The sequence below is a fragment of the Tupaia chinensis genome, unplaced genomic scaffold (genome assembly GCF_000334495.1).
Source record: "Tupaia chinensis unplaced genomic scaffold, TupChi_1.0 Scaffold000350_1, whole genome shotgun sequence".
In the NCBI taxonomy this organism is placed as follows: Eukaryota; Metazoa; Chordata; class Mammalia; order Scandentia; family Tupaiidae; genus Tupaia; species Tupaia belangeri.
Genome location: NW_006159844.1, coordinates 1,256,277 through 1,282,135, shown reverse-complemented (window position 1 = coordinate 1,282,135; position 25,859 = coordinate 1,256,277). Strand labels below are relative to the sequence as shown.

At 37.6% G+C, this 25,859-nt stretch overlaps 1 pseudogene; it reads right to left on the bottom strand.

The window, feature by feature from the left end:
- Window positions 1-21,292: 21,292 nt before the first annotated feature.
- On the bottom strand, window positions 21,293-23,367 carry LOC102477167 (nucleolin-like; annotated as a pseudogene).
- Between the last annotated feature and the right edge of the window lie 2,492 nt (window positions 23,368-25,859).

The window sequence follows — 25,859 nt, the reverse complement described above, 5'->3', positions numbered from 1 at the left end:
AGAGAGAGACATAGAGACAGAAAGCGAGAAATCACCCCCCAGGGGGGATGGTCACGCCGCAATCCCTTCTCCTCCATTCTCCTCTTGGGATCTTGGGCATGCGCGCACACGCGCCCGGCGTGAGTTTTAAGCCACCGGGTCCGGGACACGAACTGCGGTCGACTACGTGGGAGTCCAGCAACATAGCCATTATGCTAACTGCTGGTTCCCTAACATTACTTTCTGAGACATGTTTTCTACTAACCAATAATTTTACATCCAGGGGTTAAATAAGAGAGCCTGACCACTTATATGCAACTGCCCATCTGGCAGTAAGTAGCCAAGAACTCTCCCAACACAATGAGGCAAGTGTCTGAGAAGAAGAGTCCTTCATCATATACTCCATAGACCCAGAAATCAATAAGTGCTTGACAGTCTGGTAAGCATTCTCATGATGAGGGACCCAACGCCACTGGAAGTACTTGAATGCTTCAGCAGTGTTTGTCTTTTGTGAAAGAAAAACATGATTGTTAACTGAGTGGCATGAGAAGCTCTTACCTTGTTTTCAGGGTGGGTGTGTATTAAGCATAACATGTACCATAATTTGAGGGGTATGAATCCAGCAGCACTGGGGAGGTAGCTATGGAAAGTGTTCTGGAAATCCCAATTTGTTACGAGAAGAGCAGGAGACAAGGCTGCTCTGTGTAGGTGTCTAGCAGGGCACACTGTTCTCTGATCAAGGACTTAATTGGGTAAAAGTAGCTCTGGAGCAAAGGCAAGGAAGGCTGAAATAAATGTGTTGAGACATACTGGAGTAAAGAATTTCACCTCCTCTTATCACCAGAATGTTCATCATAAGAATCATGGAACCCCCTTCAATCCACTTGCTTACCTATAACTATATGAGGAATTCTCTAATTCTGAGCCTTATTAATCAAGAAAAGAACTCATGGACAATGTCTGAATCCCTAGTTTGGAAGGAGAACTACTTCTGTTTATATATATATTTTTAAAAAAATGATTTACTTTCTGCTTATTATCATTATTATTTTTAAAATTTGCTACAGGGTATGAGAGAGAGAGGGGCGGGAGAGACAGAGAGAGAGAGAGAGAGAGGGAGAGAGAGAGAGAGAGAGAGAGAGAGAGAGAGAGAGAGAGCAATCAGGTCTGGGACTGCAGCTGGGCATGTGGGAGTCCAGCTCCCTAATAAACACACCACCTGCTGGCCCCCTCTTCATATACTTATAGTTTTAATAGCACAAAGAACAAAACTGGACAGTGGTTTTTGATTAAAATTTTTAGTTTCTTGGTGAAAATTCTTAGCCAGAGAATTTTTTTTTTCTTGTCTGGTTTGAATTTTCTTATATTGGCCAACTTTATCTGACTATACCCTGAACTTCGGTGTGTCATGCAATTTTTGTCACTTCTTCTCAGGAATATGTTTACCTTCCTTAAAGATAGTTTGATTTTTTAATACTTTGAAGAATGTTAAATTTTACTTTGTTCTGAAAAATAGTGGTATCTTCTTTCTTCTTCCCCCTGAAATAGATGGTGGATGTTGCCCTGTGTCTTCCTCTCTGTTCTATCAGTCTCTATCCTTGTGATCCTGTCCACCTTTCCTGTGCTGCACATTGTCCTGACCTGCTTTCTTCTTAGTAAGGTGACAGGACCTAAGACTTTGGAATGACACAGGCTGGAATTTAGTCCCACCACCATCTGTTATTTGCTCTGTGGTCTTGGAAAAATCACTTGACATTTATATGCTTCAATTTTCTTATCTCTGCAATGAAGTACTTAACCTCAAGGATTGTTGTGAGGATTAGATGAAACAATACATGCAAACTGCTTACCCAACATAGTAAGGGCATAGTGTTTCATTGTGTTCGTGATTGAGACCTGAACTAAATATGAATTTAATTTCCCCTGTTAAGTAGAAATAATGATACCTCCTTTGTAACACCATTAAGCCTCTACTGTCCCTGTAGCAGCAGCTTATAGGGAATTTATTTTCATGTAACTATTCATGTTAAATATTTATGCTAGTTGTGCTGTTCAGGTTATTGCTTCTCTGGTACGGGATTCTATATTTGCCCTGCTCTTGCCTCTATAGTAGATATGATTTCACATCTTTTACCTTTCTTTTCTTCTTTCTTCCTTTTACTTCTTCTCCCTCCTCCCCCTTATTCTCTTTCTATTTATAACCCAGAGTATTCATTTTCTGTTGCTGCATAATAAATCACCACACACTCCACTTGCCACCAACACACATTTATTATCTCACAACATGGCTCAGGAGTTGGGGCATGGCTTAGCTGGGTCTTCTGTCCACAATCTGACAAAGCTGCAGTCATGCTATTTGCTGGTGCATTTCCATGCAGAGACTTAACTGGGAAAGAATTTTCTTCCAAGATCATTCAGGTTGTTTGGTATAATTTGTTTCCTTGAGGATAGATGACCGAGAGACTTGGCTTCTTACTGGAAGTTGTCTGGAGGCCTCCTATGGTTCTTTGCATGTGGCTTCTTCAACATGGCTGCTTGCTTCATCAAAATAACAAGGACACTCTCTCATTCTAGTCTGCTAAGGCGGAGTCTGATGTGATATAACATAAATGTGGGAGTGGCATCTCATTACTTTTGCCATGACCTGTTTTTTACAAGCAGGTCATGGGCCTGTCCTACACTGAAAGGCAGGGTATTACACAAAACTGTGAACACTGAGAAGTATCTAAACTTTATAGGATGTTCACCATGCCCAGATGCTTGATGTAATGTCATAGAATATACTGAACTCTTCCAGACCTGTCTTGTTAATTCCATGAGCAAGAAATAAAGCTATGGTACCATGTTTAGAATCTTAGAAAATTCTGACTATAGTAGAAAGTATGAGCTGAAGGTACTTTTTTAAAAAAGTCCATTTGAAGCTAAGAAGCTTAAGGAAAAGGTCAACAAGTTTTTCCAAAGATCTTTCAGGAAATGAGGTAAGGGTGTGGAGTCTGAGCAAAGAAGAAAAAGTTTGGGATAGCCCAAGTGTATAATACTATACTGGTTGATTAAAGTGGCGGGAAGAAGCAAATTGCTAAGTATCAGTGAGGCTCTATTTTAGACTGGTTGGGGTGTATTTGTAATAAAACCGACTAACAGTTTCACAGCTTTGTGCAACAATGCTGGGCAGTTGGCAAGCAAGACAAGGAAAAAAAAGTAAAGCTTAATCAGGGATAAGGTTTTTAGAGCAAGAATAGTGGAAACTTAGAAGGTGGAAAATTTTACTCTTATTACTATGGTAATTTAGCTTTTCTAGCTGAAGATAATTTTATTTTAATCTAAGTTATGAGCTATTCCAAACATAATAAAAGAACAAAAAATAATGTAATAGGCAGCCACCTATTCTCAATTATATCTAAACAGATGTTAAAATTTTATGGATTTCCTTCGAGTACTTACCTATTTTAAATAATAGCTAAAACTGCACATCCTATCTTATCTCTCTTCCCTTTTTTTCTCCCTTAATAAAGATTTGAGGTTTGCAGTTATTATCATATCTCTTTAACTGGGTCAGTATGTGTAATCTTAGAATGTCATTTTGAAAGAAGAGAATTTTTAAACACATTAATTAGTAAGTAATAGACATAAGGAAAGAAAAGAAGAATTTAACAACCTTTGAGGACAGCTAATGCCCAGATGTTTTGTTGCAGCAGTAATATGCCTAATTTCAGAGCAAGCATTAAAATGCTTTCATATCCAGTTGCCTTAAAAGGCTAAGGGCAGAAAAGCAAATGTAGTCTTTTGTGAGAAGTTAAGCTGAAAGGCAAAGGGAGCCCTTGTCTAGCACCAGCTAGAAGACATAATTGTTCATTAGGGAGTATGAAGTCTCATAAGTAAGCACACCACATTCATTAGCCAGTTCCTTGCTTTCTGTTTGTAATAGGCATTAAGTTTCTCTGTGTTCAATTAGAATGAATTCTGGCTTTTGCACTACAAATCCTTTTTTTTTTTTTAAATATATTTCATCCTTTGGTCCTTTTTCCTTTGAATTTTTACTCAATTATTATAACATTGCTATGGACTGAATGTTCGGTGTCTCTCCCTGCCATTCCTCTTTTAATATGTTGACATTCTCACTCCCCAACTATGATGATATTAAGAGGTGGGGGACTTTGGGAGGTTATTAGGTCAAAAGGGTAGAGTCCTCATGAATGGAATTAATGTCCCTATAAGAAGAGACACAGCCCAACCCCATAGCCTAATGGTTAAGGGGGCTCAAATTGGCTGACCCCAAACTGGCTGGCCTCAGTTTGAATCCCGGCTTCAGTGACTTGAAAAATACTCTGGGCTTGTGAGAATATGTACCCCAAATCCCAACAGGATGGAAAAAATGAAGGAGAAGGGATTGCAGCATGACTATGCCCTGTTGAAGGGGAGAGCTTTTTCCTCTACCTTTGTTTATTTCTAGCAAGAATATGACCCCTGGCAATTAAAAAACGAATAAAAAAAAAGAATAGGCTTAAGAGAACTTTCTCTCTCTCACAGCAAGAAGGCATCTATCTGTATGTAAAATAAGAGGGGAGACTTCAGTAGATCCAATACTAATTGACCCCCGACCTTGGACTTCTCAGCTTCTAGAATGCTGAGAAGTAAATTTCTGTGTAAGACACCCAGTCTATGGTAGTTTATTATAGCAACTCAATCTGACAGACAGACCACAAGGTAAAACATAAATTATTTCTTAAGTAATGTACTCTAATCATATGACATGTTCTCAGAGAATAGAAATCAAGTTCTCAGAGAATGTAGAGTACACACTGAAATAAAGAGATCAAAACATAAGACACTTACATAAAAAGATACCTAAAATATGTTTACAATGAGTGACAAGTATTACATTTTGTTAATAAATGTTACAAAAGCTAGAAATTTAGGATGTCAACAACAGGACAAGCTTGTTTTGTTTTGGAGACTTATTTAATTCTAGAATTTTGACAGATAAAGATTGTGTATCATTAGGTATCAGGGTCACCTCTAGATTAAACCCGAGGTTCAGTACAAACCACATGGGTTAGACCTGTTTTCTGGGGAGCAAATAGCTTGGCCTTCTCTTTTACCTGATAGGTGGTTAAATGCCTCTAACAACAAGCAAACTAATCCTGTAAAAGGATGCATATGGAGAAGGTAGGTGTGTAAATCCAGGGAGTTGTTAGAGGGAATGGGTTGCAGATGTTTTAACAGTATTTTATAATGGAATGTCAACGTTTGTTCAGTTCAAACCACATATACACTGAGCGGTACTTTGTGCTAGGTACTGTGCATTAGAGATGCTCTAAAGAGGAAAGGCAAATATGTGCAAGTTGTTACTCTATGGTATTAATGCAGACTGATGGAAACCCTTCAAGACCATAAGGAGCTTCATTCTTCTGGTAGAGTGGTGAGTTTGATTCACTGAGTGATAGGTTGGATACTTTGGAGTATGATTATGCCATTAAGGGGCTTATCCTCTTGATAATTGATGAGATAAAGAGGGCATAAAAAATTATTTGACATATCCTAAGACTCATGGGAAATTTTCCTGGAGATCAACACTGTGTGGCTATATAACATTGAAGCAAATGCCACAACCTGGGAGAAATTTTGATAAGATTGGGCTTTTGTCAGGAAAATTCTTTGTGAAGATACTGATAGCAGCAGAATATGACATATTTAAATTATGATTATCATATGTTCTATAGGCAGAAAAGGAAAGGCTCTCAACTTGTTTTCCCTGGTATATTTAAGATTCAACATTGAGAGTGTCCTCCAACATGTGACTTCTGATTAGTTGAATAAAGGTGATGTTGGATTCTCTAGAAGTTGGACTCTCATTCCTTAAAAATGTGCCTGAAATTACCAGATGAAGAATCTTTCTTTGGTAAAGAACACTGGTGAGGCCATGAGAACTAGGCTTTATCCCAGGTAGGATAAAAATGGGAATTCCAGATGGAAACTATGTAAGTATACAGACAATCATATTTTCTGAAAGGTAGGGAATTATATCTTTCATCCTTTGCATCATTCTGTTCTCAAAGCATTTATTAAGCTTTAATTATGTGTGGCATGGTTTTGAGCTCTGGGGTTACAAAGACAAATATTCTGTGATTCCTACCCTTCATCATAAGAATAGTCACAACAAAGTGATTAATGCTCTAATAGAGGAATAAACAAGATACTGAGAAGGTATGAGAGGAAACATTTAACTTTCCCTGAAGAGACTAGAAAAGGCTTCTCAGATGGGGTTGGCAGGTGGCACAGTGGTTAGGTGCTGGACTCCTACTTGACTGTTCTGGACTCCTATGTGACTGTTCTGGACCTGGAGGCTTGCTTTCTCACTTTCCCTTTCTGTCTCTCTTTGGTCAAATTAAAAATAATCATAATAATAACAAATAATTCTTTAAAAAAAGCCTTCTCAGAAAGGGTAACATTTGAGTAGATTCTTGAAAAATGAATGAATTTTCCAGAGGGAGTATTATAGGTGGAGGAGACAGCATATTAGAAAAGTCAGAAAGCAGCCAGGATACCATGGTGTGTGTGCAGACATAATTTGTAAAGATAGGGAAGAGCATAAATCCAAAAGGACATATATGCCCGATTTTGGAGTTTAAGCTTCAACCTGTAGACAATGGAGACATATAAAGCATTTGATTTTAAAAAGATGGAGAATAGAGGGTTGAAGAGAGTGGAAGATACCTGAGTCTGGGTGACCAGTAGGAAACTTATAGTCATTTTGAAGAGAAACATGAAGCCTAACTGAAACACAAGAACAGTACTGGGTTGATCTCAGCTTTCTAACTTTGTGGATAATTGTTTCATTAATCGAATTAGAAGAGCCAGCTTTTGAAAAGGGAATGATGAGTTCATTTAGATATCTTGTATGTCCCCACTTAATATATACCGAGTGTCTGCACTCTAAATATATAAAATTCAGTATTTTGAAATTTTGAAAGTTGTTTGTAAACTATCAAGAATTATGGATTATGAGCTAAAATTGTTTGCTATGTAAAGTAGATGTTTGTGGAAAAATGTAAAAATAAATAAATGAAAGAAAAAAATAGATATCTTGAATTTGAGATTCTACGAAGCAGCTGGGTGGAGATTACCTTTAAGCATTTGGTAAAGTAAACTTCAGGTTCAGGAGAGAGATCTAGTTTGGAGAAGATAGATTTCAGAGTCATCAGTGTACAGAAAGTTTTAGATCCATAAATGTAGTAGGATTGCTCAGGACAAGTGTGTCATATCAGAAAAGAGGAGCAAACCCCAGCTTAGGGAACCCTAATAATTAAGGTGATATAGAGATGGATCAGTGGGTAGAGCTGCAAAGAAATGATGAGAGAAGTAGAAGTAAAAGGAAAATCAGGAGGAAGTGGTACCAGGGGTAAAAAGGGTGGATAATTGCAAAATAGTGTCAAATGCAGTGAGTGACCATTTGAAAATCACACTGGATTAGACCATTGCAGGTCAAGAATAGTTGTATTGGAATAAGAAAAGCCAAAGAACATAACAGTGGATTGAGGACTGACTGTGAAGTGAGGTAATCATGTCATCAAATGTTCATTATGATTTTTAAGAACTTTACTTTGAAGGCAAGAAAAAAAGATCTGTGGCTTGACAGTGCCAAAGATCTAGGAATATTTTTTTAGAGGGTCAGCAGGTGACACAGAGTTTAAGGCGCTAAACCCCACATAGCTTGCTATGTGGTTCAATTCCAGACCTGGCAGCTTGGGAATTGCCCTGGGTATGTGTACACGTGAGAGGAGACTGAAAAGAGAAGGGATATCAGTGTGGCCATCTCCCGGGAGGTCATCTCTCACTTTCCCTCTTTCTCTTTCTATCTCTCTCTAGTGAGTGCATGTGCCCTATAGCAAACACAAAAAACTAAAACAAAGAAAAAGTAGAAATTTGACATTTAGGAAAGTTTAAGTGCCTCATCTGAGGCCAGGCAATGACATAGAAACAATACAGCTGGACCCAAATGGGAGAAGTCCTGGTTTGTTTCCTCAGGACCTCCCTAAGCATGTCAGATGCACCCTATTTGGGGTATCTCTCTCATCCACTCTCACTGTCTTGCTCTGTTGCTGTTTTTCTTCCATGGAAGAAATAAATAAATAAACAGTAATGAAAAGAACCTGGTCTGAAGACTTTCGGAGTAAGATTTTGTTTTGTTTTGTTTTGTTTTAAAGCCTCTTTCCTTTCTTTCTGGGTGTTAATAATGTTTTAAAAATAGTGCTGACTTTAAAATATCTAAGTCTAGAAATGTCTTCATAATCATGTAGGACAGAGGACTAGGTAAGAAAGAATCTCCACCACTACTGCATGCAGCATGTGGCTAGATGTCTGAGATGATGAGGTTTAAGTAATGGCAAAGGGAGTTGAAAAGCTTTCAACATCTTTGCTGACTCCGAGAAGCAAAAACAACCTGCCCTCTGGCAAACACATTTCTCTTCTGAAATTCTGTCAAATAAACTCAGAGGGACATGAAAAAAATGGAAATATATCTTGTAACATGTGCTGATATGGTTGCACAGCCACTATTTCATAGATTGTGCACAATGAATTTCAACACTCTATCTGATTTCTCTGGCATGTACATTGTGTAAAAGAGGTTGTAGAGGTACAACTTTATAATAATTCCAGGGAACTTGAGAAGGCACTGAACAAAAATGAGCCTACAGATACTGTAAAAGCAAGAAGAAATCTTTTCCTTAAAAACGAAGGCACTCCATAATAGCATTCAAGGAAAATTGCATACTTTGAGGCACACTACGCATTCAGTCTCACCGATGACAAGAAATACAGCAAGGTTTAGCATTTCATTTGGAGTATCCATCCTAGCTTGCTTTGAATGGGCTTATTTTTCAAGAGCTGAAGTGGTAGCTCATCACATATTTCTCAACTTTTGAAATGATTGGTATTCCTCTCCTATCTAGCAGCTGCTGGAGGGTTTTTTTTTTTTTTAATTTATTTATTTATTTAACCAGACCAGTGAAGAGTTCCAGAATAGAAGTGTTGTCCTGGATATATTTTAAAAACACACATTTCAGGCCTTTCCTCTTTAACTTGAAGTAGCAGATAAAATTCCCAAAGTGAAAGTGACCAGATAACATTGTGACATTGACTCGCAAAGGCATAAAGAATCTACAGATGCTCCTACATGTCAGCAATCAAGACTGACACTGTGATGGTCACATCTAACATCCAAGAGTTAAGTAGTCTTAATCAGAACCTTAATTCACTGCAATTCTTGAGGAACTGGGTATTCTGGGTAACTAAATTTTCTAGTTATTATATGGCTAAATAGAATACCTTTTTCATTTGGAATTTTGTTGCCACAGAGTTTTAGAAATGTCTTACCACTTTTCATTGATTTGTGGTTTTTCAATTGGTGTAAAAACCGAGTTTGATTGTGGACTGTATTCTTGCTGAAGGTGGGAAGGCAGTTGTTTTCTTAGCATTCCTGTTGAGATCTGTGCAAAGGAAAGAGAATGTAGCTGGTGGTTACTAGATATTTTCTGTTCTAGATCATGTGATGAGTCAATCTGTTGACAGGCACCATCCCTCCAGTCCCTGTGAAGTTTGTATGCTATTTGTTATATTCTTAATGTATTTAACCCTCAGGTAGTTGATATGTGTTAGGTACTATTATTGCTAAAATGATGCAGTATATGCTGTTTGAACAACAAGCTGCCTGGGATTGAAAGTGTTAATCTTGAGGAAAAACTAAATGTATTTGTGTCTCAATTTTCTCCTGGTAAAATGAAAATATTAAAACCTGCCTTATATAGGGTTGCTTTTAGTACCCCTCCAGTGCTTAGATCAGGGTCTAGTATGAAATACATTCCACATAGACATTAACAGTGATTCTTTTCATGCCATATTCCTATTCATGGTAAGACCACAGAGTGAATCTGAGACCTATGTGTCCTGGGAGAGGATAGAAATTTCCTTCAGAGGGCGTAATCCTCGGTCTCTAGAGCCTGGAAAGAGTCATCTCCACTGAGTTTGGCGCTGTATAGCCTTTTATTTATGAATTTTCTTAGAATGGTTTTTTTCTGTTGTATTGTGGGAGATAATGTGCTTAAAAACATTAAAAAATAAAAGAATCACAAAAGAGCCCTGATAAAGGTTGCTATTTGCCTCTCTCTATAGCCTTAACATTTAGCAAACAATTTCCGGTTACTAAATTATGGTAAATTGAGGGTTTCAATGGATTAATCAAGATTTTCTATAATATACTACTATAGAAGACAGTGAGTAATTACATGAATTTCAAAACATAAAAGCAAACCAAAATATAATGAGAAAAGGCAATTTATTAGCACTTTCCTCATGCTTTGGTGTATAGCTTGAAATATGCAGAGAATAGCAATCAGATTGGTTTCCCCTCCTCCAGGGGTAGGCAGTAACTGGAGGATTCTTTTGATCATTTCATTCATTTTGTGTTAAAACTATAGCACTTCTAATTTATAGACATATTGTGAATGTCAAGGAAATGTCACCCAAATCAGTGAAATACAGTGAAATTCATCCGTTATATTTAAGTAACAGGTTGCCCTGAGCTCCAAGGGAAGCAGGCTTAAATGAAACTGGGATTTTGACTGTTCAATTTCAGCACTTTAAAGACACAGAGTAATCAAGGTGAATTTCTTAAAGGAAGAGGCTCTGAAGACAGAAAGGTAACTGTGAAGTATTTCTGGATAAGCCATTAAGTGGCAGATTGGCATACAGCTACATTTCAGACCCCTGTTTGTTTGGTTTAATGTGAATCACTTTTTTTCCCTCTTTAAATTGAAGCCCAAATCCTATAATGGAGATACTTAAATGAACCCTCTGGGTCACTTAGGCATCTATTTCAGCATCCCTCTGAGAAATTCAACAGTCTGTTATAAAAATTGAGTTTTATGTTTCTGTCAATGCCTAAGGAAAAATTTGATTATCCTCCAGATTTTTCCCAATCCTTTAACTAAATTGGATTATTTGCTGATTTACCCTTTACTTCCCAGTGCTATGATAGTGTCTCAGTTGCAAACTTCATAGTATAAGCTGACAGGACTATAAGACATTGGTCTTCCTAGAGAAGCAGAATGATATGCTCTGCTGGTGGCTTGTATGAGTCCACGCTCCAAACCTGCTTTTGTTGCTTATTAACTGGGTGCTCTTATACAAGTTACATGGTTTCTTCATTTTCAGGTTTTTAAAAAAAAATTTTTAGATTTTTAGTTTTGTTATAGGGTATGCGTGCCTGCTAGAGAGAGAGAGAGACAGAAGGAGAAAGGTAAAGTGAAAAATCACCTACCCCTCAAGGGAGGGTGGCCATGCCCCAATCCCTTCTCCTTCATTCTCCTTTTGGAATTTTGGGCACACATGCACATGTACCTGGTGTGACTTTCAAGTTACTAGGTCCAGGACTCGAACCACTCAGTTGGTCATGTGGGATCTAACTGCCATAACTTCCATACCTTCAGTCCTTTTTAAGTGTAGTGGGGATACTAATAGTAATCTTGCGTGGGTTTTGGTAAGGATGAGGTAAGACCATGCAGGTGGAAGTACTGGTTACTAAGTAGGTTATCAATAAACACATTTCTCCTCTTGTCTCCTCATTCTCCAAAATCTTTTTCATTTATTGAGGAAATACAGACCCAAGGATATGTTTAGACTCAGGATTGGTTATAATGGGGATCCAAGATAATGCATCTTATATCTATATGCATCAGTCAGGGTTCAACCAGAGGAGCAGAACAGTAGGGGATTTATCACAAGAACTTGGTTTATGCAATGTATGGACTGGAAACCAAATCTGAAATCCAGTCAGGTAGGACAAGGGCTGAAGTTGCAGTCTATAAGTTGAATTTTTTCTTCAGGGATTCCTCAGCTCTACCTTTAAGGCCTGTTAACTGATTGAATCAAGACTACCCAGATTATCAAGGATAATCTCCCTTACTAAAAATCAAATGCATAAGGACTTTAATCACATCTGTAGGATCCCTTCACAGAAACACCTAGATTAGTGTTTGATTCACTAACAGGATTATAGGCTAGTCAAGTAGATGCATCGAGAGACCATTACACTATCCATTTGATCTTTGTGGATCCTTTTCTTCACAGAAACAATAGTTTTAAGGGCAAGTTACTTTCATTTTATAGTAAAATATAAGGCTCAGCCTTTTTTTCAAACTATAGAAAAATAATAGGGAAAAAAGTTTGGTTTCATTAGCTAAGGCCAAATATGAAGAGTATAATATAATATAAATGTTTTGTTTTCTATTTACTATCAGAAATTACCCCATTTTAAATTTTTTGTGGATTTGTAATCAGTCTTCCTCACTAGGTTGGAAGCTCCATGAGGGGAGGGGCTTTGCTGTGCTCACTTCTGAATCCTTCGTATCTTGACTGTTGCTTGGAATAAAATAACATTAATAGGATGAATCAATATATAACTTCTATAGAAGAGTTGAATTACATTTTACTTGCTGAATAAAGTAATCTATTAAGTTTGTTAGGTTTATTTTTGGCTATAGTTATATGCTGCACTGAGGATCAAGACTGAGGATAGCAAATTCATGTAGAAAAAAAAATCATGGTTTTACCTTTTCTCCACAGGGAATAATCCTTGTTATTAGAACAGTTACAGATTACAGTAATAATTTGTTGGTGTCTTTAAGATTTTGTACTCCTTTGTCCCCAACATATTCCATGAGAAATGGAAATAATCTTAAAAATTGTGAGTTATTTGATAAATAAATACTCCTCGACTTAACAATGAGGTCACATCCTGATAAACTCATTGCAAAGTTGAAAAATTGGACATGGAGCCATGGAAAGTCAGAGACCATCTGAATATATAACATTTATGTAAGTTATGAAGTATGAAAACAATATAAACACTTATGAATTCACCAGCAACTTACTAATACTGTTGAAAATGTTGCTGTTTTCCATTTCCTTCCATTACCCTGTCTCCCTCCAGAAATTGCCAGTCCTGAATTTTATATTTATCATTTATTTTTTTGTTCTTTGTAGTTCTATCAGACATGCCTGTGTCCCTAAACAACATATCTTGTTTTATTTTTTAAACTTTATATAAATAGTATTGCAATATATATTTTGCTTACTGATTTGCCTTTCATATTTAGTATTAAGCTTCTGAGATCCATATCTAGATATCTAGAACCATAATTCTTTTACTTTATTGGTGTAGAATATTTCATTCCATGTTCATACCACAATTCATAATACATTTTCCTGTTAAAGGCCCTCTATCTCTGTTTTTTTTTCTATTATAAACAATGTTACTATGAATATTCTTGTACACATATTCTGACTAATAAGTGTTAGAAATAGACTTCAGAGGCTATCTAATGAAAATCTTTCATTTATTGATAAACTGAGGCCCAGAGCCTCAAGGCTGTTGGTAGAAAACTTAGAGGTGATGGGCCAGCAGGTGGAGTAGTGGTTAAGGCCCTGGATTCCCACGTATTCAACCACAGTTCAAGTCCCAGACCTGGCAGCTTGAAACTCATGCTGGGCAAGTGTGCATGTGTACCCAAAATTCAGAGAGAATGAAGGAGAAGGGATTGTGGTGGTGGTCTTCTCCCTAGGAGGTGATTTCTCTCTTTCTGTCTCTTTGTGTTTCTCCAGTGAGCACATGTGCCCTATAGCAAATTTCTCACAAAAGTAAGGGAAAAAAAGAGAGATAAACATTTTCTAATTCTTATCCACTCTACTTTCCATCATTCTGCACTATCTCCTTATAAATATGTTGAAGCTTTTTTTTTTGAGAGAAATAAATTATAACTTTCTAATGGTTGATAAGGATTTGGCTAAATATTTTCTCTCTTTTTTTATTTTTTGACAACTTGAAGAGGAAAGAAAAGCAGGCTCATCTTCTGTAAAAAAAAAGAAAGGGAGATGGAAGCAGCTGATCAGGGATGAGGAGCAAATCTGGAGTCTTTGGCAAGGCTACCCATCCTCCATATTACCATTTTTTTTTTAAACTTTGTGGGTAGAACATGCATTCAAAAAAGCACATGTACACATGTGTACAGCTTGTTGAATTTTTACCAAGTGAACACACTCATGGAGCCAGGACATGGGTCTTGGGAGAGGATATAATCAGTATGCTCTCCTTCTCTTTCTAGTCACTGTAGGCACCACTTCTCCACCTCAGCCTCCTTCCTCTCACCTATCCTCTAGGACAGGCCCTTTGAATTTCCTGATAGTTTGGAGTGATGTTACTGTGATACTGTAGATAAAATATTTCCCATGAAGGTAAAAGATCAGAATTAAGATCAGATCCAACTTAATATTTATATTTTCTTTCTTTTTTTTGTGGAGAGGTTTTCGCTATAGGGTGCGTGCGCTCGCCAGATAGACAGAGTGAGACAGAGAGACAGAAAACGAGAAATCACCCCCCAGGGGGGATGGCCACTCCGCAATCCCTTCTCCTCCATTCTCCTCTCAGGATCTTGGGCACGCACGCACATGCGCCCAGCGTGAGTTTTAAGCCACCGGGTCCGGTACATGAACCGCGGTCAACTACATGGGAGTTCAACAACATAGCCATTACGCTAACTGCTGGTTCCCCCAACTTAATATTTTCTTACCATGTAACACTGGGTCCCTTTTGCTTTTTGGCCTTAGTTGCCTTATTTGTAACATGGAGAGAATAAGGAATTATTGGTTTGGCAAAAAATTTAAATGCACTAAGACAAGTGGAACCTTCTAATAAAGGTCCTGGCATAGACCATTACTCAGTAAATATTGGATCCCGAGAGCTGGGTGTCTCATTATGTGTTGGCGGTTATGAACTCTTAAGATATCATGGGACCAGCAGGTGGCGTGGGTGGTTAAGGCGCTGGACACTCCCACATGGCTGACAACAGTTCAAGTCCTGGACCTGGCAGCTTACTTTCTCACTTTCTCTCTCTCTGTTTCTCTCTGGTCAAATTAAAATAAATGAATGAATAAATAAAATAACTTAAAAAAAAGATATCATGTCTACACTATGCCATCTTTTACATCAGTTTTCCCATGTGCATGTTTTCTTGCTACCTGATAAGCTTTCTCAAGTTATTCTTTATCCTGAATGAAGTAAAAGTGGATTTACAATATGTAGTCTAGTCTCATCTTTCCAGTCCTGGTTGGCTGGCTTTATTGTTTGCTGGATATGAGTTTTGATAAAATTCTTGTTGTGGAGTTGAAGAAAACAGCAATGTAGATCAATGGATTCTTTCATGTTTATTCTTCAGACATGCTTCAAGTATAAAACTTGAAAACACTGGAATGCAATGCCACTCCCCTCATAACTCTGATTCTAGGCCCTGCTCCTCAGCACTGGAAGAAGCTGAGGAAGGTCAATATTTCTATTTTCATTAAGGGATAATGGCAAGTGCTCAATAAATATAAGTTCCTCAACTTCTGCAATTAGAGGTTTATGCTAAAATCTTCCTATTTTCTATATCATGCTTATATTTATATATATTTGTCATATAGTGCTATTTTTTCTCTTACTTACTGAAATTATTAAAGAGAAGTTGCAAGATGTACCCAAATGTATATTTTATATATCACTATTTTCTTGAGGAGGATACATTTTTTTTCTTTTGCTATGGTTTCATTTTTTTATATAGTATAAGCACAGTTTTAATTGTGCCATGAATTTCAGTGCCCATTAATTTGAAGAAATAGACCATGTTTGTGACTTTTATTAGGCTGTGAAAATTTCATCAGTTTGCTTAGACTCACCTATAAATAAAAATTAGTACAGAATAATAAAATATAAAACTGTGAATGTAGGAAGGTGAAACTTCGACTTATATTTCTGTGCTGTGTGTACGAGTGTATGTGTTATAGTGCTTTTACTTATATTATCTTAATATTCACCTTGTCAAAGTATAGGCACTGTGCAAGCCACGAACTCATACGGTGGTGTCAAGATGATGGTATTTCTTTATCAGGTATCTTTAGAGTTTCCAGTCACCAAACTTAGGTTCTTCTAAGAGAGCAACAGATATCATTAGCGACATATCCTAAAAAAAAATCATGTGTTTGTGGTATATTCTTCATTTTACTTTTTATTAAAGTCTTATAAGTTTTATATTTGTTACATTAAAAATAAGAAGTAAAAGAGAGAGGCTCAAATGATTTTTAATTCATTGTTGACAGAATGTTCTTGGAAGTCTGAGATGTGAAGTAACAAATACTGGTTTTTGATCTTTAATGAATGTGACTTGTAGTAATGCTTCCTAGTTTAATGACAAATATTTATTGAGTTTCTACCTTGTGCCAGGCCCCTGTCTGGGCAGGGATATAATGAGGAGGAAGGTATGGTCTGTACATGAGATCAAAGCCTAGTGAGGAAGCTAGGTGTAAAGATGTAGGGATGTAAATTAAGTATGGTAGCATTTTAGGGGGAGGAGTGACCAACATGTGGATCCTAGTTTACTAAGGGTTAAGAGGCATCAGAGGTCTTCCCAGTGGAGGGTAAATACAAGTTTTCCAGAGAGATGATGGAAGGGCATTACAAATTAGCAAGTACAAGAAACAGTGTAGTTCAGGGAAATGCATGGAATTGTCTCACGGGTTTTGCTCAGATCTACTTAATGGCATCCAACCAGCCACTGTGAGTTGTAACTGAGCCATAAGAAACTCAAAGTATTTAGTCTTAGAAGTCCATCTTAATGAACTCTTAAGAAAATCAGTCTTTAACTTCTGTCTTTCACTTCCCTCATAATGAACCTTACAAGCCCAACTTTTTACCTCCTTCGCAATGGATTTAGCCTAATTCTTAATTAATGAAAATTAATAATAACCTTACTGAATCTTTGCAGATACTGGGCTATGGAGACAGGGGAGGGTAAGATACCATCAACTTCCTTTTACATCACTGGCTGAGAAGATTTTTTCAGTTTAAACATTGCATATGGACCTTGCCACTTTCTATTATTAAAAAAAAAAAAACAAACAACAAAAACCAAAAAACTTAGGAGATGGTCTTGGGATACTAGTCAGGTTGCTGGCTTCCTGAATAAAACAAACTTCCTTTCCACCAGAACTTGTCGTTCAAGTGTTTGTTTTCAAGTGATGATCAGCTGAACTTAAGTTTAGTACTGAACCAATCCTTCATTCCATTTTTTATGGATATGCTAAACTAGTGTACAGTAGGGAGTTTGGAATGAAAGGCCTTGACCTGGTGGAGAATCTGATTTTTAGTTTTTTTGGTCTAAGGGTGGAAGAATCAGAGGTAATTCTGTTTGTTCCTATATCAACTGAAAAAACTATTTGATTCCCTCCTGTTAATTGGTAACCTGGATTCCTTAACACTCAGCAATTCTCGGGAGTTGAAGAGACCTCAGTGTCCATACTCTGATCAAATGCTAAGTCTAGAGAGAATGTCGGATGATAAGGGGGATTAGCTTTGAAATCCTTGTTCAGGTGCCATTTACTGTTAATCTAAAAAAAGGTAATCTGAGGCAAAATTTGGACATAAATTTGACTACTGCACCAGGGCATAGCCTGAATGAGCATAGTTCCCAAACATGCTCACTAAGGTTTTTCAAACCTCTGACAGATTTTAAAGGCAAAAACAGCAAATGAGAAGGCTGGGGAAGAGGGGAGGATTATACCAGTTGTTTGGGGACAACTGTCCTTGGCTACCAGGATCAATTACAAGGTCAATATCAGTCTAAGATTGCACAAACAGTGTCTGTGCAGATATTTTTGCAGAAATCAAGTTGCAGTGGTCTCTGTACAAAGTTATAGTTCTGGCAGAGTTTTTCAAACAACAGTTCTTGCTATTAGGCATTTTAGCATGAGAAAATACCTCCTCTGTGGACTTCTCAGAACAGTTTAGTCAGGGTTGATACAAATGACTCCATTTTGATTTTCAAAGACTTTTATATTTCTCTTTTTTATATTTCTTCTTCTTGATTTAGATTTTTTCCTGTAAGCATTGTTGATCAATCATCTTATGGTCTGGCTTAAATTGTCCCTCAGTTTATCAGTTAGGATGGTTTAGTCCTGACTGTTGGTGTGGTTGTCCCATGCTGGAAGGAAGTGACCGATGACTATGAGTCAGTGTCAAAACCATTTTTGGCCACATTTGAGCAATAAGGGAGCATTGGAAGGAGTGGCTCTTAGATCAAGTTTACCCAAAGTGTATGGATCTAAAAATTGTCAGAAACCTGCATTTAAGAGTACTTGTCAGAGTCTTTTTCATGAGAAGCAATCTTGGGATTATGGATGACAAAACTTAAAAGAGCCGGGAACAGCAGATGGCATAATGGCTACGTTGCTGGACTCCCATGTAGTCAACCAAGGGTCAAGTCCTGGTCGCTTAAACTCATGCCTGGCATGTGTGTGTGCATGCCCAAGATCCCAAGAGGAGAATGGAGGAGAAGGGGTTGTGGCATGGCCATCCCCACTGGGGGTGATTTCTCACTTTCTGTATCTCTCTGTCTTTCTGGCGAGTGCATGTGTGCTATGGCAAAAACCTCTCCAAAAAAGAAAGAAAAGGAAAGAAAAGAGCCATAGTTAGTAATTTGATAACAGTTCATTGCAATAATGATATAACTGGCAAAAAAAATTTAGTTATTTCTATTGCCTGGAGCATTTCTGAGTTAACAACCAGAATTTATGGCTGACATTGTTAAATCAGTATTATCACAACTTTATAAATTTTATATGATCTTAAGAATACTCGTAATTTTTTTAAAGCTCAGTTTCCTGAGTAATCAAAAAACACACAAAACAAACATAAAGCACACAGATCCTTATCTTTTATCTACTTATCCATTTATTTTATATTACATTTAATCACACACACACACACACACACACACAAAATGTATAACATTTCTTTTTCCAGCACTATTACCATGTATATCAGTATATACATCATCATCAGCAAATAGCTTTTCATTTTTTTGTGTGAATTAAACATACATATATATATATATATATATTCCCATATTACCCCTACCCTTACTATCTCTAGTGACTACTGTTGCCCTACCTGCTACTATACCTTCCAAACTTTCAGTTTCTGCCATGGAGCACAGATAATCTGTATATATTGAGTAGGACATAAAAAGTCTGTCTTTCATAGTCTGACTTGCTTTGCTTAGCATTGTCTTCCATATTGGCTCTTATTTTTTTTTTCGGTTCCTTTTTTCTTATTTTTTAACTAGTTTTTAAAATTATTATTCATACATTAAATTGCTATACATAATTTAGAGTGTGAAGAGACTTTACTCAGCATGATTTACACCTTAGTCCAGCCCAGTTGAGACTATCATACGCATCCTCGTCAATAGATTAAAAAACCTTATGTGTCCCACAAGTGTCTTACCTCTCCATTTCCCCCCCAAATTTCCTTTCCTATGCTCTTCCCCTCCCACACTCTCTTTCCACTTTGTCTCTAGTGCCCATTATGATTTTTAATGCTTTATGTTCTCCAGTCTTTCAGTCTCCAACATAGAATGCGCACAGTTGGTTTATGTTAAGGGGAGACATACAATGTCTCTCTTTCATAGCCTGACTTGCTTCACTCAGCAACAAATCTTCCATATTTGTCCACTTTCTATCAAATTCCAGGGCCTTGTTGTTTTTTATGGCTAAATAGTATTCCTTGGAGTATACATGCCATCATTTTTCAATCCATTCTTCTGTAGACATTTGGGTTGGTTCCATGTCTTAGCAATTGAGAATAGAGTAATGAAAATAGTTGTGCAAGTGCTTTTCTGACTGAGTGTTCTCCTGTCCTTTGGGTAGATACCCAGGAGTGGAATTGCTGGATCATATAGTAGTTCTATTTGAAGGCCTTTGAAGAACCTCCATATCATTCTCCACAGTGGCTGGACCAATTTACATTCCTACTAACAGTGTAGGAGTGTCCCCCTTTCACCACATCCTCTCCAGCACTTATCATTATTTTTTTTTTATTTTTTATTTATTTTTTTTAATCTGCACCATTCTGACTGGGGTTAGGATATATTTTTCTATTTTTTAGGTAGTGGTATCTCATAGTGGTTTTTGTTCTGCATCTCCCTTACAATGAGGGATGCTGAATATTTTTTTCATATGCATTTTGGCTGTTCATACGTCTTCCTTAGAGAGTTGTTTCTTCAGCTCATTTCTCCATATTTTAATTGGGTTAATCATTTTCTTCTGGGTAAGCTCCTTGAGTTCCCTGTGTATTCTGGTTATCAGTCCCTTATCTGAGGCACAGTTAACAGAAATTCTCTCCTATTTGAAGGGTTGTCAATTCACAGTAATTACAGTGTCCTTTACTGTGCAGAAACTTCTTATTCTGATGTAATCCCACCTGTCTATTTTGGGGACTATTGCCTGTGCTTTGGGGGTCTTGTTTAAGAAGTCTTTGGCTATCCCAATATCTCCCAGAGTTTTCCCAATGTTTTCCACCAGCAGTTTTATAATTTGAGGTCTTAGGTTTAGATATTTGATGCACTTTGAGTTGAATTTTGTGAATGGTGACAGATAGGAGTTCAGATTCACCTATCTTTCATCTTTATTTTTTTTAGAGGTTTTTGCCATAGGGCGCACGTGCTCACCAGAAAGATAGAGAGAGACAGAGAGACAGAAAGTGAGAAATCACTCTCCAGGAGGGATGGCCACACCGCGATCTCTTTTCCCCCATTCTCCACTCAGGATCTTGGGCACACATGCACATGTGCTGGGCACGAGTTTAAGCCACCAGGTTCGGAACGCAAACCGCAGTCAACTACATGGAAGTCCAATGACATAGGCATTACACCATCTGCTGGTCCCTAGATTCATCTTTCTGCAGATGGACACCCAGTTTTATTTGTCTAAGTATCTTTTTTTTTTTTTTAGGATTTTAAAATTTTTTCCTATAGTAATCGAAGCGAAAATCATGTTAAAACATTCTGCTTTCCTTTACAATTGTCCAACGCAAAACACACACACACACACACACACAAAGTTCTCCCAAAAACAACAAAAAATTCCTCAAAGAACCCCTAAAGTATTTATAGGAAAAAAGTGGTTTTGTACATGGGGTGAAACACCGTAAATTCAAAACTTACAGATAAGAGTTAGCTCTATTGCTCATCTCTTTAAAATGTTTACATGAATATCCAGTCAAACAAGAGTTTCTCCCTTGAAATGTTATTTCTATGACTTTCCAAGTAGACCACAGGACTGCACACTGTCTTGGAATGTCCTCAGAATGCTCTGTCAGTGATCAGGTAACAGTAAAACCCCCAGAGTCCTTTCTTTCAAATGGAAAAGGGAAGACAGAGGGACAGAGAACCTATTCAAACTACGTCTTCTTTCCTTGTGGCTTACGGTCTCCTCCCCCTCTGCCTTCTCAGAAGCCACCTCGCGCTTCAAAGCCTCCTCAGCCTCTGCCACTGAGTCCACCTCTGCCTCCTCTTCCTCTACCTGGGCCTCCAAAGCTTCCTCTGCCTCCACTATGATCCCTGAAGCCACCTTCACCCTTAGGCTTGGCCTACTCCAAGGTAACTTTGTTTCCATTAATTTCACCATCTTCCATGGCCTCCTTGGCAGATTTGGCATCTTCCTCACTGTTAAAGTCTACAAAACCAAACGCTTTGGAGGATCCTGTTTCCTAGTCAGTGACTATCCTTGCACAAATAGAGCCATCAAAAGACTCCTTTTAATGTCTCTTTGGTGGTATCCTCAGACAGACCTTTAACAAAGAGAGTTTTAGAGAGCTCTGGACTTCTTGTGTTAGGTGATTCCCTCGGTCCTTGCAGCTCCAGCCTGATTGCTCTACCTTCAATTTTCCCTTTAGATTTGCCATTTTGGCTCTGAGGCACTTTGATAAAAGTTGCCTTCTCAAATGCTTCTTTAAGTATTTCTTCAGTTGCATTATAGGAGAGGTTGCTCAAAACCAGAGTTTTTGATTCACTACTCCAAGTGCAGTTCTTTCCACCTCTGTAGTCTTGATTTTGACCTTTCTCTCCAGTGTAGTATAGAGAGATGGACCGCCCATTAATCTCCGTTCCCTGTTTTTCTTCAAAGGTTTTCTCTGCATCAGCTTCTGTCTTAAATTCAATATAGGCAAACTCTTTATTTTTTCCATCTTTGCTGATTATTTTGATCTCCATGGCATCTTCAAATACTTCTAATTCATCTTGAGTGACTTTGTAGGGGAGATTTTTGGCCAAAAGTGTTCTTGCATCTCGATCTTTCTTATTATCTTTTTCTTTTGGTTTCTCTAGCTTTAATTTCATTGCCCGACTTTTAAACCTGTGAATTCCAAAGCTTTTTCTAGATCTTTAGCAGATTCAGTGTCAACACAGCCAAACTTCCTAGATGTACCGAATCTGACATCTGTAACAGTAAGATCAGTTTTAGCAAAAACATCACTAACACCGATTTTTAATTCAGGAATAGATTTGTTATTGTTCAGGTTTCCAACAAACAGATGAAAGGATATAGTTGGTTCTGTGGCTTCCTTCCACCTTCTGTTTCTTGGCCTCAGGAGCTGCTTTCTGTTTGGTCATTTCTTCTTTTGTTTTCCAGGAACTTCTTTGACAGGCTCTTCTTCCTCCTCATCTTCCTCCTCCTCCTCATCTTCCTCCTTTTCCTCATCTTCATTATCATCATCATCTTCCTCATCATCCTCTTCACTTTCATCTTCAGCTATGGTCTTGGCTTTCACAGGTGCAGATTTTGCAGTTTTCTTTCTTTTGACTGGTGTTGTCTCCATAGCTTTTTCTTCAGATTCATCTTCCTCATCCTCATCTTCATCCTCATCCTCATCTTTTTCCTCATCTTCATCTTTCTCCTCATCATTCTTATCCTCCTCCTCTGAGGCCGGAGTGGCAGCTGCTGCTTTTATCACTGCTGGCTCAAATTCCTCATCTTCATCCTCATCCTCATCATCTTCCTCACTGTCATCATATTCCTCCTCATTGCTGTCTTCCTTTCTTCCTTCTTGGCATTCTTGCCATTCTTTGCTCCCTTAGCTGGGGTGGTAGCTTCTTTCTTACCAGGAGTTGCTACCAATGCTTTGCACAGTGTGGCTCCCTTCTTGTCAGGTGTTGCAACTGCTTTGGCTGGTGTAATAGTCTTCTTGGATGGTATGGAAATTGCTTTTTTGCCTGGGATGACTGCAGCTTTCTTGGTAGGTGTGGCAATTGCAACCTTTTTTATTGGACAAACTACCACCTTCTTTGCTGGAGTTGTGGTAGCCTTCTTACCCTTTTTCTGAGGGATGATAACCTCTTCTCCACTGCTATCATCTTCATCTTCTGACATTTTCTCATCTTCACTGTCTTCTTCTGTCTCCTTTGGAGGAGGAGCCATTTTTTTGGGGGCCTTATCTTAATTTTTACCAGCCTTAGCAAGCTTCACCATGATGGTGGCTTATGATGGCAGAGTGTGTGATGGGTGGGTGGCACAGATGAATCTTGAGGAACTCCAATGATTTTGATGACAACCATTAGCACTGAAGATCCCAGAGCACATCTATTTCTAAATATTTTATGCTTCTGGTGGCTATAGTAAATGGAATTACTTTCTTCAGTTCTGTCTCTGTCTGCTTGTGTAATGGTTCTTATTTTTTAAGGCAAATTACCAAAACATGAAGAAAAGCTTCCTGGAATATGATTGCTTTTTCTCTTCTTTTCTTTCCTTTTCTTTTCTAAGAGCAGATTAACACTTAAAGATAAACCTTGTTTTAACATGGGGAAAATAATTATGTGTTCAATTTTTAGAAAAAAACTTAAGAATACTTTTTTCCCCAAGTTTGGCCAACATACCGTGTATGAATTATTTTCATAGAATTACTTTAATAAATTTTTGCATTTCTCAGACCCTTTCTGACAGAACTCAACCCTTCAACAACATGCTTTAAACTTTTGGTATTTACCCCTTTTCCCTTTGTTTACCTTATGAAATAATCCAACCATTTTACTTTGGGACAAAAATTATACTACCCATGATTTTTTTTCATATACAAAAATTTTCTGTTTATTTTTTAAAGATTTATTTTGTTTTATTTATTTATCATTATTATCTAAAAATTTGCTGTAGATCATGTGTGCTCACCAGAGAAAGACAGAGAAAATGAGAAAGCAAGCCACCAAGTGTGGGATTTGAACTGCAGTCAACCACGTGGTAGTTCAGAGCCTTAATTACCACACCACCTGCTGGCCCTCTCTCTCTCTTTTTAAGTATATTTTTATTTCTACAACTTTTCCCACATCTCTCTTTCCTACTCACTGTTTTTTTTTTCTCTCTCTCTCTTTTATTTTTAAAATTATTTAAAACCAGTTTGTTGACTTGAAAAAAAGTTGTAAACTTTCATTACAAATTAAAAATAAAATTCCTCAAAATCTCAACCTGACCAGATATGAAACAATGTAAAAATCTTTAAAGGTGTATTGAGAAACCAGACTTTTCTCAAAAACATGTTGTCATTACCAAAAGGAGACATTTTTAGGTAAAAATAATAAAAATTCCATACTGCCTAGATAATGCATATAGTTCTAGTTATCTGGTCAACAGGAAAGAAGCAATCACTCAGGTCTTCAGCTCCAATCTTTGATTAATTTCTTATTGTTAGAATTTCATATTTGCTTCTGGTTGGATGAATAAACCAGATAATGGTAGAGGCCTGTATTTACTCAACCCTGCCCTGTGCAACCTCAGGAGCAGTCAAATTCTCAGCTGGTCAATCCTCTGCTCTTGCCCCCTTGTCATCTTGTGGTTTAGGGTTTTCCGAGCATCAGCATCAGTCATTGAAGTTCAGGGGTTCTTAAGGTGAGGTGGCTAATGACCTTGGGTTTCATCTTATTTTCCTTATCGTCTTCATTACTATCCTCTGTAGGCAGTCCTTGGTGATGAGGGTCCCTATGAAATCATGGTCTATAATCCTGATACATACTCTGCCTCACTGTTCTACCTTGTTCTCCTGCACCCTGGTTGTTAGCACTCTCCATCACTTCTCCCTGCACAAGAGGGTTGGAATACTGTGATTGATGCCCATGGGTCTTCACATGTAGTGAGGTGGGGAACTTTGGCTTGCATTAGGGCCGGCCCGGGAATGGATTTTGGAAGTGCTATCCAATTCCTCTTTCTTTCCCCTCACTCTCATTATTTTGATAATTCTGTTGGTAATTGTGAGAAGGCCTCTGTGACCTAGATAGTGTCTGTAATGGTTATGGTCTGCTGCATATTTACTACCTTGAACTGTAACTCCACCAGGGTCTGTAACATTTGCTGCCTCTATACCATTTTCACCTTCAACAACATAAAACTCCAGTCTCTCTATCTCCTACATTACAAAGGTACTTTGGGTTATTTTTCTTTATGGCAATCTGGTGTATGAATATGTCTTCCTTGGTGTCATTCCTGTTGATGGAACCATATCCATTTCTTTCTTTTTTTTTGATTTTTAAAATTTTTATTATCATCATAATCTTCTTTATATTACATTGGATTACATATAACTTTACAGTGTATTACATTGCATTTTCAAAAGGGAATGCCATGCATGTCAGTCAATACAGAGACATTAATCTCCCCGCTTCAACATTCAATATCTATTCTATGATTTTCCCAACTTTATTATTATTATTCTAATTATTTTTTAAATCAGTCAATCACTATTTCTCATTTTGCTTGTAAAAAGACTTCACCCATCATGAAATACTTCTCAGGTCAATCCAGTTGAGAATACTATACATGTCATCATCAACAGGTAATAAGCCATATCTGCTTCTCACTAATGTCCTGCCTCTCTTGTCTCTTGCTATCTTTCTCTATCCTCTTCTGTTCACCTCCCCCATTCCACACTGTCCTATTCTCGTTAAGTACCTTCACTGCTTTTATGTCCTCCAATTTTT